Source organism: Sphaeramia orbicularis, chromosome 9 (assembly GCF_902148855.1).
Source record: "Sphaeramia orbicularis chromosome 9, fSphaOr1.1, whole genome shotgun sequence".
Lineage (NCBI taxonomy): Eukaryota > Metazoa > Chordata > Actinopteri > Kurtiformes > Apogonidae > Sphaeramia > Sphaeramia orbicularis.
In genome coordinates, this window is record NC_043965.1 from 10,508,109 (window position 1) to 10,526,515 (window position 18,407).

The following is an 18,407-nucleotide window of genomic DNA, read 5'->3' on the forward strand; positions in this document are numbered from 1 at the left end:
GTGAACATACAGTTATGGAAAAAATTATTAGACCACCCTTGTTTTCTTCAATTTCTTGTTCATTTTAATGCCTGGTACAACTAAAGGTACATTTGTTTGGACAAATATAATGATAACAACAAAAATAGCGCATAAGAGTTTAATTTCAGAGCTGATATCTATCCATTTTCCATAGTTTTGTTGATAATAACCAAAATCTCTTCAGTTCTTACGTCAATATCAATGGCATTGTACTGACAAAAACAGTGCTTTTAGGCATTCCATGTTTTCCTTTCAGTCTGTTTTAGTCACATGATACACACAGGAGTTACAACTGGATTGCATAACCATTGTTTTTGATGAGTTTTGATGGTCTAATAATTTTTTGCGCAACTGTAGTGAAGATAGCGGATGAATATGAATGAATTTACATCTCAACAACAAACAAAAAAATAAGCAAAATAATCAACATAATGAAGAAACAAATAACAAAATGGACAAAAATAGCAATAAAAAACAAAATTGATTGGGACGATGATAAATAATCGACGAAATGAACAGAATAATCAACGATGAGGACAATAATGAACCAAAAATGAGCAAAATAACCAACGAAATGAACAAAAATTGACTAAATAATCAATAAAATAAACGAATATTCCAAACAAAGGGAAAGGGTGAGGAAAAAAATCCAAAAGTTTACAAAAATGAACTGGAAAATGGACAAAATAATGAGTAAATCTAAAGAAAATAGTCACCAAAATGGACAAATATGATGGAAAAAAAATTAAAAGGTTGCAGGATAAAAGTCAGAAGGTTGACTATTTTCTTTAGATTTTTTCATTTTCATTATTTTACCCATTTTCAGTTAATTTTTGTCCACTTTTTTGGATTATTTTCCTCATCCTTTCCCTTTGTTTGGAATATTTTAATTTTATTGTTTATTTATCCAATTTTTGTCCATGTTGTTGGGTGTTTAGTCATTTTTGTTGGTTTTTTTTGTGCATTTTTGGTTCAGTATTGTACTTATTGTTGATCATTCTGCACATTTCTGTTCATTTTGTAGATTGTTTATGGGTTGAGGAGGCGATAACGATAACAAATCAGAAGAAACGACAGTAAACAGAGTCGTCCATGGATCAGATTTATTTGTCCACCATTTTACTGCTTCCAAAACATCGGCTTTGACGTCTAAATGTTCATTCGCTGCCTCATAAATCCAACCCAGTGAAAGGAACCATTGTAATTAAATCGTATTATTACCATTTCTCCTGTCTTGGGTCTGAATATTATGGCTGATTGGTGTCAGTCAACATGGTCGCATTAAACCGGTCTCAGTAATCCAGTCCCAGACAACAGGAAAATGCATAAATTTTAATGTCATAATTTCTATTAAGGACAATGCATAATCAAACACATGGTCAGGTGCAGTATGAACAAACTCTTTCTGCTTTTAATACTATCTCAACTCACAAACATTGAAAATTAATCTGGATGATGCTTATTTATGGTTTGTAAACTCTTATTTATGGTTACAATAGGACAAAAACAGCAGAACATTTCACAAATGTGGAGGTAGAACTATTAAGATATAGAGCAGGGGTGTCAAACATGCGGCCCAGGGGCCAAATGTGGCCCGTCAAAGGGTCCATTTAGGCCCCTGGGATGTTTTTGCCAAGTGCAAAAATTCCAGTCTTGAATTGAATTAAGCAAAAAAAAAATTAGCTTGAATTAAGGAAAAAAAAATCTTCAATTAAGCCAAAAAAAATCTTGAATTAAGTTTAAAAAAAAATCTTGAATTAAGCCAAAAAAATTCTCAAATTTAGCAAAAAATCTTGAATTAAGCAAAAAAAATCTTCAATTAACTAAAAAAATCTCAAATTTAGCAAAAAATCTTGAATTAAGCCAGCAAAAATCTTCAATTAAGTAAAAAAATAAAATAAAATCTTGAATTAAGCAAAAAAAAAAAAAAATTCAGTCAAGTAAAAAAAAAAAAAAAAAATCTTGAATCAAGCCAAAAAAAATCTAGAATTAACAACTTAATTTTTTTTCTGTTTTAGTGCAAAAAATAACAAATTATGAAAATATTTACATTTCCAAACTATCCTGTAACACTAAAATGTAAATAACCTGAACAAATATGAAAAACCTGAAATGTCTAAAGAAAATTAAGCACAATTTTAACAATTTTTCTACCTGTTCCTCAGTGTTTAGCGTCTTTGTAGATCTGATCCATAATGCACATGTAGAAACGATAAATTGAGGAATAATATTGTTAAAATTGCACTAACTTTTTCTTACGTTTTTTAATTTAAATGTCAGTTTTTTCAGGGTTTTTTTTTTTTTTGGATAGTTTATAAAAGTAAGTATTTTCATAATTTAATGTTTTTTTACACTAAAACAAAGACAAAACTTTGGAGTTGTCATTATTTATAGGTCATTATGTTATTATTTTTCTGGTTCGGTCCACTTCAGATCAAATTTAGCTGAATGTGGCCCCTGAACTAAAATGAGTTTGACACCCCTGATATAGAGTAAAATTAAGTGAAGCAGCAAAGTATTGAAAAAAATGTTTGTTTTTAATTGTTTATTCTAACAAAATGAACCCTAAGGACAAAAGAAGACTGTATATTCTAATAGACAATAAATATCATTGAATAATGACAATGCAGCTCTTGTACAATAACAATGAGGAATAAAATCACATTATAGGGTGAGGACTTAATAAATCATAAACTCAGTCTGAACACACATTGAATCCACAGTTAAATTTCCTGAATCAGAAACATTAGAAGGGAGAAATAACAGAATCCAGTCATAATCAGTTCACATAAACCTGCACATATACTATAAACCACATATACCTCAGTCAGTACCACTGTTAACTCTGTACTGGAACCATGACATGGACCACTGTAACTCTGATTCCTGTGTTTGTGACAATAGATAATGTTAAAGCCAGAGTTTCTGATCCGTGTCTGTCACTGTTTTCCTGAGTGGCTGTGGACATCTGCGTCACCAGTATACAGTGGGTTATTAAAACACACTACAGATCCAGACCAACTCTGAATACAAGCCTATCTATGCACAAATGTGCTTTTAAAGGTTCAACAAGCTTTTAAAGACAACAATGTAGCTTCTGGTTTTTTTGTTTGTTTGTTTCCTAATTTATTGTTAAATTGTGCTTAATTGGAGCGTTTGTCTGTAATAAATAACACTTAGCATCTCAGTCACTTTCTATTTATTTATAGACTTGAAATATTTCACCTTCTTTCTGTGTTTAGTCATCGTTCAACACTAAAATAAAGTCAATCTGGAGTAACATCATGTTTGTTCCAATGGATTTGGTAACAGAGCTCAATAAAGTAATGAAAATATCCAAACTAGGCCAACTGTGCATATGACACATTAGTCACTTTTCCATTGACCCTCAAATTGTGCAAAAATAACTTGCGCATAAAAATTTGCCTGATGGAAAAATTACAATTTTGCCAAAACTTGTTTTTTGATGAAAAGTTTTTGTGCTTGAAAGAGGTGGTTTTTCGGGTGTAGCGGAATTGGTATATCACACAAAACTGCAATGGAAAGACTAAAGTCATGTGAACAAAAAAAACAAAAAAAAACCAGATGTTGACAGATGTTACAACAAGTGAAGAAGAAGAGTTTTACAACAAACATGGCGCAGTATGTGTGGAAACATGACGAACTGAGTCATTTTTTAATTTAGTACAGGACAGTACTATATATCTGTAAATCAACATGATATTTACCTCTGCCAAGGAGGTGATGTTTTTGCCAGCGTTGGTTTGTCTGCCTGTCTTTATGCAAGATAACTCAAAAAGTTATGGATTTGGATGAAAATCTCAGGAAATGTTGATACTGGCACATAGAACAAATGATTAAATTTTGGTGGTGATCGGGGGGGCGGGCACTAATCTGCCTTGGTGGAGGTCTGCGCTCTCCGAGTGCTTCTAGTTATGTTTGTCACCATGTTTATAGAATGACTTCTCGTGACATCTCATGATAATAAATAAAAATAATAATGGAAAAACCGACATTACGGACTTCTGTTTTTTGACATTTAGTAAATATCAGTGAAGTTTTGTGCATATGTCCAATGGAAAAGTGACTACTGTCTAATCAGGAGTAAAACACAACAGTTTGGAGTTAAAACAGGTTAAACTTGAAGCACTCGGAGAGCGCAGACCTCCGCCAAGGCAGATCAGTGCCCTGGATTTGGATGAAAATTTCAGGAAATGTTGATACTGGCACAAGGAACAAATGATTAAATTTTGGTGGTGATCGTGGGTGGGGGAGCCACTGATCTGCCTTGGCAGAGGTCTGTGCTCTACGAGTGCTTTTCTAGAAAAGACAGCACAGACCTCCGCCAAGGCAGATCAGTGGCTCCCCCACCCCTGATCACCACCAAAATTTAATCATTTGTTCCTTGTGCCAGTATCAACATTTCCTGAAATTTTCATCCAAATCCATCCATAACGTTTTGAGTTATCTTGCACACAAACAGACAAACCCTGACAAAAACATTACCTTGTTGGCGGAGGTAAACAGGAGTTAAACACAAGAGTTAGGAGTTAAAACAGGTTAAACCTGGAGTTAAACCTGGGGTTCTGACCCCCAGGTTGAAAAACACTGGGTTATGGGTTAAACTGACCAGTTAAAGTGCATGTGTTTGGATGGTGGGAGGAACCAGAAGAACCCAAACAGACTCCACACCACCTGACTGTATTGCAGTATTTTATTTTATTTTATTTTATTTTATTTTTAAATTAAAGTCCCATGCCCCCCCCCCCAGTGGATCCACCCCTGCTACAAAACAATCTTTTAATCAGAAGTGGTCTACTAAAACCATATTGTAAAAGACAACTTTAATCATTCTTTCTAATAGCTGTATTTGTTGAGAAGGTGTTTTATTACTGTTATAGAACCTTTTATTTTTCCATGCCTGTTCTGTGGATGTGGTGTGTGTTCTGTTGGTGTGTGTTCTGTTGGTGTGTGTTGTGTTAGTGTGGTGTGTGTTGTGTTAGTGTAGTGTGTGTTCTGTTGGTGTGTGTTCTGTTGGTGTGTGTTGTGTTAGTGTGGTGTGTGTTGTGTTAGTGTAGTGTGTGTTGTGTTAGTGTGGTGTGTGTTGTGTTAGTGTGGTGTGTGTTGTGTTAGTGTAGTGTGTGTTGTGTTAGTGTAGTGTGTGTTCTGTTAGTGTAGTGTGTGTTGTGTTAGTGTAGTGTGTGTTGTGTTAGTGTAGTGTGTGTTCTGTTAGTGTAGTGTGTGTTGTGTTAGTGTAGTGTGTGTTGTGTTAGTGTAGTGTGTGTTCTGTTGGTGTGTGTTGTGTTAGTGTGGTGTGTGTTGTGTTAGTGTAGTGTGTGTTGTGTTAGTGTAGTGTGTGTTGTGTGGATGTGAAGGGTTTGTTCATTTCCATCGGTGACAGTGGACCGGCTGTGTGTTGGTGGTGGGGGTGGTAGGGGGGGTAGTGGGGGAGGGAGGGGCTGGAGGCAGGAGAACACTCACTCATACACAGGAGCAGACAGCAGCCGCTACAGGGAAGATGGAGGACGGCATGTCAGCGGCGGAGCGGACCACCGGCCCCCAGTCCCACCCCCGCTGAAACCCGGTGAGTGAAACCTGCTCGAACCGCATCACTGTCGGCCTGCATCTGCGGTACAGGCCGGTGGAGCTGGTGCTGGTGGTGGTGGTGGAGTCTGTGGGGACGATGCGCTGGCGCAGATCGGTTTGTTGACTGTTTTGAGGAGTGGCCGCGAAAATATATCGGCGGGTTAGAGATGAAATGCCGGAACAGAACCGACAAACAGACCGGGTAGAAACAGACAACCGGAGAACGGGACGGGGCTGCGCGAGGGGCCGGTGCACGCGGCGGCTGCACCCGGAGAGGAGGCGCGTGAGGCGGCTATAGAGGCCCTGTTGTTACCAGGTGCACCGGGTCCATGGACCAGGACTAGGGGACCGGGTCTGTCAGACACACCACAGAAGGCCTGTGTGTGTGTGTGTGTGTGTGTGTGTGTGTGTGTGTGTGTGTGTGTGTGTGTGTGTGTGTGTGTGTGTGTGACTGCGCAGAAAAACACACACTATCAGGACATGTTTCATATCACTTTAATCAAGATTAATCGCCATACAGGTTTGTTTTTGTTTACAGGGTTTGTTTGGTTTCCATTCCTGGTTAAAAGGTTCCACAGTGTTTTTAATTTTACTTCATTTGACTTTTTCATAATAGTTTTAATCAGCCACCTCTTTGATATGTGTCAGGATCTGTGCTTGTGACTCTTTGCTCCTCCCTTTTGGTTATGGACCTGTGCCTGTGCGACCCTCAGCTCCACCTTTTCATTTTCATCATCAGATTCACCTGCTGGCGCTGCATGGCTGCAGCCAATTACCTTCAGCCTATTTAAGGCTTTGGTTTGCAGCCATGCAGCGCTGGTCCATTACTCCTCACTCCTTTCCATAGCCCGGACATTTGATCATATTCATCCACGGACTCTGACTCAGGTTTTGTATGTTTTTTCCTATGGACTCTACTTTAGTTTTTGTATTAGGTTTTTCGTTGTCTGGTTTTCATTTTTTGTTAAATAAACTTGTTATTTTTTCCCTTCAGTACTGTGCATTTGAGTCCTCATTTCCCCTTCGTGACAGAATGGACCAGCCATACCTGGACTCAGCCGGTACTGAAGGGACCCGTTTTTTCGTTTTTCCGTGTTTTTAGTTTTTTCATCCCTGGTTTCGTTTGTCTTTCCTTAGTTCTCCCCTTGTACCGTCGCTCCGCGCTTCCCTGCCCCATATCCGGCTTTTCTGAGACTTACCTTTGTCCTCAGCTCTGGCGGCTCGGTCTCCTCCGTGCCGGTTGGTTCTGGAGGTCCCGGATCCGTCGGGTGCATACCCCGGTTTGTTCTCCCGGTGTATCTGTCCTCTGTTTGTTTCCTGCCTTGTATTACCGGCGTTCCCATGTCATGTGGGGTCCCGGACCATGTTGAGTCCGGGCTCTCCTCCCGTGTTGTTTTTTCCGGTGCGTTTCTGTCTCTCGTCTGTTTCCTGCCTCGTGTTTCCAGTGTCCTGTTCCATGTGGGGACCTGGGCCTTCGTGGGGTCCGGGTTCTTCTCTTGTGTCTTTTCCTTCGTGTGTCTAATGGTTTGAGTGAGTTTATTAGCTCTGATCTGCCTGTTCATGTTAGTTTGTTTGTTCTGCTTGTTTTATTCGTTCCTCCCTGTCTCTCTCTGTCCGTGTGTGCCGTTTTCTGAGTGTATTTCTCCGTGTGTATTTCTCCGTGTGTATTTCTCCGTGTGTATTTCTCCGTGTATTTGTCTTTCTGTGTATTTTTCAGTACTACCTGGAGGCTAGTACGCCGTCTGGTAGTTTCCCCTCCTTGAAGTCCGGTTCCGGCCGCGCAGCGTTTTCTGAAGCCTGATTCAGTTTGTCCGTGCAGCGTTCCTGCAATCTGATTCTGTCTGTTCGCGCAGCGTTTTTTAAAGCCTGTTCCTGTCTGTTCCTGAAGTCCGGTTCCGTCCGGCAGCGTTCCTGAAGTCCGGTTCCGTCCGGCAACGTTCCTGAAGTCCGGTTCCGTCCGTCCACGCAGCGTTCCTGTCTCCCCGTCTCGGCCTCGCTCTTTGTGTCTCCCCGTCTCGGCCTCGCTCTTTGTGTCTCTCTGTCCAGTCTCAGAGTCCGTTCCCCTGTCTGTCCAGTCTCAGAGTCCGTTCCCCTGTCTGTCCAGTCTCAGAGTCCGTTCCCCTGTCTGTCCAGTCTCAGAGTCCGTTCCCCTGTCTGTCCAGTCTCAGAGTCCGTTCCCCTGTCTGTCCAGTCTCAGAGTCCGTTCCCCTGTCTGTCCAGTCTCAGAGTCCGTTCCCCTGTCTGTCCAGTCTCAGAGTCCGTTCCCCTGTCTGTCCAGTCTCAGAGTCCGTTCCCCTGTCTGTCCAGTCTCAGAGTCCGTTCCCCTGTCTGTCCAGTCTCAGAGTCCGTTCCCCTGTCTGTCCAGTCTCAGTCAGCCAGAGTCATGGGTCCAGCCATAGTCCAATTCCAGTCGATGTCTGTAGTCCAGTCTTTGTCCGGTCAGTCTTGTCTCAGTTAGAGTCACTAGTCCAGTCATATTCAGTTCCAGTCAATGTCCTAAATCCAGCTAGAGTCCTGTCTGCCACAGCCCTGGAGGTCCACGAACCAGGGGATTTTTCTGTCCTGTTTTGGAGGGGTTCTCACCTCCTGGTCGGAGGTTTCTCCATGATCTGGTCCGGAGGGGCTATATCATCCTGGTCTGGAGGTTTTCCACGTCCTGGTCCAGAGGTCTGCCCTGAGGTGCTTCGGCCGTCTTCCCGGAGGCTCTTCACGCCATTCCACCGGGGGGTGCTTCAGTCCGTCCGCCCTGAGGTTCTTCAGCCAGTCCGCCCAGAGGCTCTTCACGCCGTTTCACTGGGAGGTGCTTCACCCTCTTTGCCCGGAGGCTCTTCACGCCGTTTCACCGGGAGGTGCGTCAGCCTGTTCACCCTGAGGTTCTTCAGCCAGTCTGCCCGGAGGCTCTTCACGCCATCCCACCGGGAGGTGCTTCAGCCCGTCTGCCCTGTGGTTCTTCGTGCCCCTTTGCCAGGATCCCTTCTATATTCCAGGATGCCCTGGTCTTCGTGGGGGCTTTTTCGCTTCTCTGGGGACGTCAGGATGCCGTCCCTTGAGGGGGGGGTCCTGTCAGGATCTGTGCTTGTGACTCTTTGCTCCTCCCTTTTGGTTATGGACCTGTGCCTGTGCGACCCTCAGCTCCACCTTTTCATTTTCATCATCAGATTCACCTGCTGGCGCTGCATGGCTGCAGCCAATTACCTTCAGCCTATTTAAGGCTTTGGTTTGCAGCCATGCAGCGCTGGTCCATTACTCCTCACTCCTTTCCATAGCCCGGACATTTGATCATATTCATCCACGGACTCTGACTCAGGTTTTGTATGTTTTTTCCTATGGACTCTACTTTAGTTTTTGTATTAGGTTTTTCGTTGTCTGGTTTTCATTTTTTGTTAAATAAACTTGTTATTTTTTCCCTTCAGTACTGTGCATTTGAGTCCTCATTTCCCCTTCGTGACAATATGTTTATAATCAGGCCCATAAGTGTTTGTACAGAGACAGGTTTTACATTTGACCTCTGTTCACCAGTGCAGTTTCAGCCAATCAATCAATCAATCAATCAATCAATTATATGAATGATGACTTTGGGGTTTAACAATTATATTGCCTTAATCATTTAGGAATTACATGTTTATACAGTGTTTCTTTATAAAACGGTCTAATTTGCACTATGTAAAAAACTATTTGCACTACAATAAGTTATCGGCTAAAATTTACTTAGGGGGTCAAATGAGCGGGCATTTTTGTCAAAAAAAAAAGTTGTAAGAAATGTATAGAACTGTGTTGAAATAATGCTAGTCCATTTGTGCACAGACTACTGATATTCGACAGTGGAAGCTATATTTTCAGAAATGTTGGATTTTGAATAGCATGTGTATGTGAAAACTTTTGCTGGTGGATGGACGTGACATTACCCATGATGATCTGGTCAATATCAGTACTTTATTAGTCATAAACTTATAGACTTACTATTGCTAATTCTCCTCTTATTCATAAATGTTAGTATTGTGGATCTAAAACAATAACAGCTGACACAAAAACACAAAATGTGGCAGTGGACGGATGTGACATTGTTGTTACGGATCCCATCATACTGATGCTCGGCAGCCATGTCACCGTTTACACTAATGATCCCTGTGCAAAAACTAGGATTGTAATTATTTATTGTATAGTTTATCATCATACTAAAGAGTAAATAACAATATATAATTGTTATTTCTTTATAAAAATGCTTATTATTAGAAAACTGTTGATTTAAAAAGTGACGTGTGACTTTCTTAATGTATGTATTGGTGTAACATAAGCAGGATGGATCAGCACCATACTCCATATTGAACCTGTAAAAATAAAACATGTGATATGTAGTATATAATCTTGTAAGAAAAACTGGGGAATCTAAAAGAATAGAATATTTGTTTTTCAGGTAAATTCAGTTCAAATATAACTTGGCCATTTGTGACATGAAAATATAGCATTAATTGTGATGAAATTGGACATTTTTGACCTGAAAACATAGTTCATATGACCATATGACATGTTGCAACAGAACTGAAATCCTGTCAATTTGCATAACTTGCATTTACCAACACAAAGTTCCTTTGGGGATTCACTTATATTGATTTCTTATGCACAAAGACATAAATAAGACCTGTAAGCAAATTTTAGCCGTTTTATTTATATATATATATATATATATATATATATATATATATATATATATATATATATATATATATTTTTTTTTTTTTTTTTTTACAGACTGTATTCCTCTCTATATCCACTCACTGTATAAATACTTCAATTTGCACTTTCTGTACATATTACAATGTAAAAACCCACTGTAAATAATATACACATATACATATATTTTTAACAGACCGGACCCACACATCCACTCACTGTATAAAAACTCCAATTTGCACTCTGTACATATCACATTGTAAATCCACTGTAAACCTCAACCCATTGTTGTCTCTGCCTCTAGTGGAATGTTTGTTCATATTGTGTCTAGGTCCACATGTTGTTTGGGGTCATGTTAGAACTGTATGTTGTGAGCATTGTAAAAACCAAAGCCAAATTCCTTGTGTGTGTTAACATACTTGGCCAATAAAGCTGATTCTGATTCTGATTCTGATTCAGAGGCTCAAAAGTAATTGGACAAACTAAGATTATTATAAACATGAAGAGCAGCATCCTGGTCACATGGGTTTCTCTGCTGTCCAGACCTGTTAGGGGTCCAGTGGGCTTGGTGAACTGAGGGGTTTCAGTCAGGGTCTTCAGTATGGCAATGGTAAACCACATTCATAAATTGTCCATGTTCCTTATTCAGCCAGCGCTGACATATACAATTAATACACATTTTTACTTGAGAAACACAAAGTGCATGACACATTACTCCTCAAATAGTAAAACGCTCCCATCACCCGTCACTTGTAAATAAAGTCCATGCGTCTCGTGAACTTGTCATGTTTGCTTCAGCTGATTCAACAGTTCTGAGATGCCAATGACGGCAGCCTGGTTTGTCCACTTGTTTAGGTTTTTTATCCGTTTGAGAAGTGAAAAGCAGCCCTCCACAGAGGCTGTAGACTCTGGGACTGGTCGGATCAGACGTGAATGTATAAAGCTCTGTCATTCTGTCTGTCCTCAGAAAAACCAGGAGATTTGTACACTTTTACTGTGGAAGTGTCACCTGTTATATGTGACTTTAACTCAATTTTGAGTCTGTTTGGGTCCAACTTGGTGCTGTAACTCTATCTCTGGAAAGGTCTGCCCTGATGTCGTCCATTTCCTATTGATCTGCTCAGACAATAGAAGTCATATGTTGCGTTAGTTCCTGCTGCAGGTTCATCCACTTTGCACAATGGTCTGCCATGGAGGTTTGTGTGGTCAGTGTTTGGGGCTCTTGATAATGCTCTCTATCTATCTATCTATCTATCTATCTATCTATCTATCTATCTATCTATCTATCTATCTATCTATCTATCTATCTATCTATCTATCTATCTATCTATCTATCTATCTATCTATCTGTCTGTCTGTCTGTCTGTCTGTCTGTCTGTCTGTCTGTCTGTCTGTCTGTCTGTCTGTCTGTCTGTCTGTCTGTCTGTCTGTCTGTCTAATATAAATATACATATTAAAACACTCTATTAAGAACATGGAAGGGTAGGGTAGTCTGAAAACAGAGCCATAATACCAATACACACACGTGGTTTAAATCATTTTCTTTTGACAAAGTGGTCTGGACTGATGTGAAAATGACGTCAAGGGAAATTAGGGCAATTTGGAGCAAATAGAATCAACATTATCACTAGATTAACTGGTCATTAGAAATAGTATGTTGCAGTTTTAATAGCGTATTCATCTGTACTGAACAGCTGTTCTATGTAAACACTGCAAACCAGTGAGTCCAAACTAACAGCATGGCTCAGTCTGCACTCATCAATTATACTATCAGTGTCTGTTGACATGTTTGTTTATAATTTTAAGGCAGGGTAAGGCTAGAGCTGGGTGATAAAACAAATTATTGCTATTTATTAGATATTTTTCTTTGTATTAATTATATTTATTACAATATCCATTTTTCTTTTAGCTTGGGGGTTTATTTTGTTCACATTCTCATTCAACACACTCTTACTTTTATTTCTGAAATGTTCTGCTGTTTGGTCTTTTTGGTTGTTTTATGTTGTTGAATGTGTTCTCATCTCTAAATTTTCATTTACTGATAGAAAATGTTTATTGTATTCTTGTTGATATTGCCTAGATCTAGGTGGAGACGTACCGATTTTCCCTCTGGTCGTCATTAAACATAGATTTGTATCAGAGTGAAATAGTGCCACACAGACTATCTTTTTCAGCAGTGTCATCACAATGAAACACATCATTCTGCAGGTTTTGTGCTGCTTGTTACGAAAGATAAACCTGCATTCTTATCTTTTCCAACGTATTTACTAGAGAAGTATTTCTGATAAAACACGATACAGTCTGATTATCAAGGTTCTTGGAATCACAGACTTTGTTCCACATCAGTGTTCTCTAATCAAATCATCCTGGAGTAGTTTATTTACCAGCTGTTATTCCAGCATCACAATAAGTGGATGCCAACAAAAACAGATGCTTTATTGATACTGACTTCACTTGTCTTTTGAGTAGATAAGGTAATTGTACAAACTTTAACTTTTTTTCTAATCAGAAAGTCTCCCATAGTATAGAACAGGTGTTAAACCCATTCTCATTGTATGTAAAAGGGGAAGGGCTTGACTTGTTGGACTTTCTTACATTTTGTGGCTAATAATAATGAGTGGAACTCTATTCCAGTGGCAATCAGAGAACTGTCATCTTATAATGAGTTCAAAATGCACCTAAAAAAATGGTACATTAAGAATTGGAGCATTCAAAATGTTTTTGTCCTGTCTCTGTTGTATTTTTTAATATGTCCAAGTGCCAGGTGCATTTTAATAATTTTTTACTTAATTTAGCTGATGTGTTAGCCTATTAACTGTAAATGTTGTATCGCAAAACTTGCATTGTACTCGTCTGTTTTTAGGTATTTAAAATTTTGTTTTAAAAGTTGTATGTTTATAACCTTTGTTATCTTTTAGGGTGACAAGTCAACTTCTGTCCAGGGACTGCAGATGAAAAATAGCCATTAAGCTAACTCTGGTGCGTTTACAGCAATGTGAATCAATATACAATGTCCCGGTTACAACCTGGTATCATGACATCGTGTAAATATACACACCGCTTTTAATTGCCGTTAATTGCTGTGTTATCTGCATGCATTATAAGCTTTACATGTGTATGTTCACGCTGCATCAAATACCACACACTGAGGGTTAGGGGTGTAAGAAAATATCTGTTCTGCAATATATCGTGATATTTCATTTCACAATAGCGATATTAAAAAGTACTGTATCGATTTTTTTAGGTATTTATTTAAATGCAGATATTGTGGAGGTTCATTTTTGTTTTTTGTTATTCTTTTTTGTTTATATTTTACTTGTTATTATTTAACACTCTTTTATTAAATAATGTTAGTTCCTTTGTTGGGATTGCACAAAAATAATGTTATGTTAGTTATGAGCGAATAAAATATGAGGATTTGAGCAGGATCTTAAACTGTAATGTTTGTAAAATATGATTTAAGTTTTTTACACAGGAAAATTTGTGATATAACATTAGAACCCGTTCTGATCAAATAAAAATGTGTTAAGTATTTGTGAATATTTCTGGTGTAATAACATTTTTCCAAGAAATAATCTTTTAAAAAAAGAAACAAAACAACAAAAAAAATTGCCTTTTTAACAGTATCATGATATATCGTGATATATCGTGTTGTGATCCTAGTATTGTGATTTGAATCGTATCGCCAGATTCGTGCTAATACACACCCCTTCTGAGGGTTAGGGTTAAGGTTATGTGACCCAGAGACCCTGGCATAAATTGACACACAATCAAATGGCGTTGACTAACACGCGAGAGGACAAAAATGCGTATCGGCTAAAATTTACTTAGGGGGTCAAATGAGTGGCCATTTTTGTCAAAAAAAAAAAAAAAAAGCTGTAAGAAATGCATAGAACTGTGTTGAAATAATGCTAATTTGTGTACATTTGTGCACAGACTACTGATATTATTTGACAGTGGAAGCTATATTTTCAGAAATATTGGGTTTTGAATAGCACGTGTATGTGAAAACTTTTGCTGGTGGACGGACGTGACATTACCCATGAAGATCTGGTCAGTACCAGTACTTTATTAGTCATAAACTTATATACTTACTATTGCTAATTCTCCTCTTATTCATAAATGTTAGTATTGTGGATCTAAACCAATAACAGCTGGCACAAAAACACAAAATGTGTCAGTGGACGGATGTGACTTGGTTGTTGTGGATCCCATCATACTGATGCTCGGCAGCCACGTCACCGTGTCCAGAAATGATCCCTGTGCAAAAACTAGTATCAGAATTATTTATTGTATAGTTTATCATCATACTAAATAGTAAATAACAAAATATAATTGTTATTTCTTTATAAAAATGCTTATTATTAGAAAACTGTTGATTTAAAAAGTGACGTGTGACATTCTTAATGTATGTATTGGCGTAAAATAAGCAGGATGGATCAGCACCATACTCCATATTGCAACCTGTAAAAATAAAACTTGATATGTAGTATATAATCTTGTAAGAAAACCTGGGGAATCTCAAAGAATAGAATATTTGTTTTTCAGGTAAATTCAGTTCAAATATAACTTGGCCATTTGTGACATGAAAATATAGCATTAATTGTGATGAAATTGGACATTTTTTCAACATGTTGCAACGTAACTGAAATCCTGTCAATTTGCATAACTTGCATTTACCAACACAAAGTTCCTTTGGGGATTCACTTATATTGATTTCTTATGCACAAAGACATAAATAAGACCTGTAAGCAAATTTTAGCCGGTATGTACAGCACGCCAAATGCCTAAGAAATGGCGTGACATACGTGATTTCATGAGATCATTCTCCCTGGTTAAATAAACCAATGAATAAATGTTTGAAAGGATAAATCTGAGTTCTTTAATGTCAGACTGACTTCTATCCTTGAACTATTTTCCCTCTTGCTTTGAAGCTTAATGTTATCATTCAGCCACTATCGGTATACCAGTAGATTATCAAACATCTTAACAGGATTAATGGGCTAAAACCAAGGTCATATTGTATGTTTATTTCAGCATCTGTTGTTTCTGTTCATTTGCCTTCTGTGAGTGACCCAACAGTTTAAGTGCACTAATGCTCTAAGTCAGTATTAATATTCAGTGCAGTGGAATGATTTTGGCTGGGGAGATGTTCTAGAAAACGTCTGTCTCCCCGAGGCACTTCTGTGCTTCCTGCAGTCGGTGGCAGTTTACTGCATCTCTGCTTTGATCACTTTTAAAAAATATCTGTTTGGATTCTACAAGACGATTGAAAGTGGAACACAGTGCGGAATGAATGTAATGCTTGTGTTTCTCTGTGATCAGCTGGTTTCAGTTCAGTATCATCTGACCTTTACTTAGATTGGCTTTGTTTTTTGACAAATAAAATGTCAGCAGGATCCAAAAACTGAAGTGAAACGATGGAGGAAGTCGTCAGGCAGTGAAGGCGAGCCACCGGAAAGGCTTTACCGTTACTGTGGAGGTAATTCAGAATCTGTGCTTCTGACTAATGGGGGATGATGGTGGATGAAAGGGGGGGGGGGGGTCCAGAATTGCCCCGAGCTGCGAGAGCTGCCACTTCTGTCATATCACAGTGTAACTACTGCAATGAGGTCAGGCATGTTTAATGTGGGGAGGAAAGTGTTCGCAGTGTGCTAAATCTTTGCAGATGCACAACAGGAAAACAGTGTCTCTGAATGAAGGCTGATATAGACAGAAATGTCATGGTAAAGGTTTCATATCAGTCAATATCAATCATTATCTCGACAAATGCCAAATCATCATTTCACATTAGATTACAGGTCGATGTTTGGGCTGGAGTGAAAGTCAGAAAAGGCAAAGGGGTGTTTGGGATTTTGTAGTTAATTGTAAAAGATGCATTAAGACTAAAACAAGACAAGATAAAAATGACATAAAAACAACTGAAACAAAATGAAAATGTGAAAGACAGTATGGAATGAAACGGTTATGAAAGACAAGACAAAAATCATGGAATATGTAACACTCAGCTGATTCAGTCTTATATATAGAGCCAAGTCATAAAATATGATTATCTCAAGGCACTTCGCAAATTTAGGTCAAGGTCTTAAAAATACAGAGAAGTAACTCAACAAAACCTCCAAGTGGAGCTGGAAATATTTCCTATAAACTGGAGTAATCAAGATTCTGCTTCTTGAAAATTACGAAAAATGCTTAAATTACAAAATTGATATATCTTGCTCAACAAAAATGTCAAAATGTTACCTGTTTTCTTCTTGTAAAATATTAATTCTGACTTTCTACAGTTATATGCAATATAATTTCAGTAAAGACATAATATTTTTCAGTCAGGCTTTGTCTTCATTTCATGCAGCCAGAAAACAATTTCATTTCAAATCGTGAAAAAAACAAAAACAAAATTAAACTCAGTTTGTTGTAAATTTGGCCATATTTACCTCCAAGATGAAAAAAACAACATAAAAATGAAGTAACACAAACACACAACTGTAGCCTCTGATTCCTGTGATTTAGTTGAACAAATGATTGCCATCTCAGTTTTTATTCAAGATAATTAAAGCATGAGAAACACTCACCAAACAGCTGCGTTCTTTCCACATTTAGATGTAGACCATTCAAAACATTAATGCCCTGAAGACAATAGAAAAATATAGATCATGATGATGACATTTATCACGACACACACAATGACAGTTTGCTTTTGCATTTACATTTACATTTATGCATTTGGCAGATACTTTTCTCCAAAGCAACTCAGAGGAGAAAAAACATAATAACAGAATAAAATACAAGAATAGATTAAAGACATAAAACAGCTGTACAATTAAAAACAGTGAAATAAAAATACCAAGTAAAACAACAGAATAAAAATAATAAAACATTTAAAATGGAATGTTTGAAAGTGCTAGGACAGGAGGTGCTCTCTGAAGAACTGGGTCTTCAAGAGCTTCTTGACGATAGACAGGGACACCCCTGTTCCTTCTGTGCTTAAATGTTTGTATATGTGCAGAACTAGGGCTGTGTATTGGCAAGAATCTGGCGGTACGATACAAATCACAATACTAGGATCATGATACGATGTATTACGATATATCATGATATTGTTAAAAAGGCAATTTTTTGTTTGTTTCTTTTTTTTAAATGATTATTTCTTTGAAGAATTGAATTACACCTGAAATATGCACAAATACTAAACACATTTTTATTTGATCAGATCAGGATCTAATGCTATATCACAAAATGTTCCTGTGTTAAAACTTAAATTATGTTTTACAGACATTACAGTTTAAGATCCTGCTCAAATGTTCATATTCATCATAACATAACTATCATCATAACATTATTTTTGTGGAATCTCAACATAGGAACTAACATCTGCATCTCAGACAGTTAAAAGTTCTTTTAGATCCTTCAAATAACCATTATTTAATAAAACAGTGTTAACTAATAATAAATAAAATATAAACAATAAAGAAAAACCAAAACCAAAAATACACTTCCACCATATCTGCATTTGAATAAATACATAAAAATATCGATACAGTAATTTTTATACAGTATCATGAAATGAAATATCACGATATATTGCAGAGCCGATATTTTCTTACATCCCTATGCAGAACACTGTAAATGTGTTCCACCAATCAGCATTTTTCAGCACACAGCCTCGCCCCCAAGAGTTATGTGTATTGTGTTGTCTGGATGTTACTTCTGCTGGAACGTCTTGGAAGTTGTGAAATGGGAGGGATTGGACTTGTTTATCCTGTGCGTTCCACAGTTACTCAGTGGTCCTGGGATTGTTTTGTTCTTTCTTAGTCCATTTTTGGTCGGTCCTAACCACTGCAGACCAGGAACATCAGACAACACCTGCAATTGGAGATGCTCTGACAAGGGATGCACAAGAATTTTTTTTTTTTTTTTTTTTTTTTAACAATCAATACCAATAACAAACAACAATAATTCCCATTCTTCAAATTCTTTTATTATTATTTCAAGTCAGTGGTAAAACTCAGTTAATAGTAAAATAAAGGCTTCTACAGAACCAAAAGTCTATGACTGCTTTAAATGGACAATAGACCAAGGGTTTTCAGTTCCTTACTATTTATGTACACATACATAATTTGGTGATGATC

The 18,407-nt window shown here is 37.9% G+C and overlaps 1 protein-coding gene and 1 long non-coding RNA gene across 3 annotated transcripts in view; both read left to right on the forward strand.

The window, feature by feature from the left end:
• Positions 1–252: 252 nt before the first annotated feature.
• LOC115425719 (uncharacterized) lies at positions 253–3,208 on the forward strand. Its single transcript, XR_003936266.1, has 2 exons — positions 253–1,581; positions 2,515–3,208. It is a non-coding gene; the product is annotated as an uncharacterized LOC115425719 (long non-coding RNA).
• A 2,307-nt stretch (positions 3,209–5,515) lies between these two features.
• Positions 5,516–18,407, forward strand: part of apba1a (amyloid beta (A4) precursor protein-binding, family A, member 1a) — a 50,801-nt gene continuing 37,909 nt past the window's right edge. For both annotated transcript variants that reach the window (XM_030143433.1, XM_030143435.1), the window contains exon 1: positions 5,516–5,605. The gene's annotated coding sequence lies outside the window, so the exon portion shown is untranslated. The remainder of the gene's footprint in view (positions 5,606–18,407) is intronic.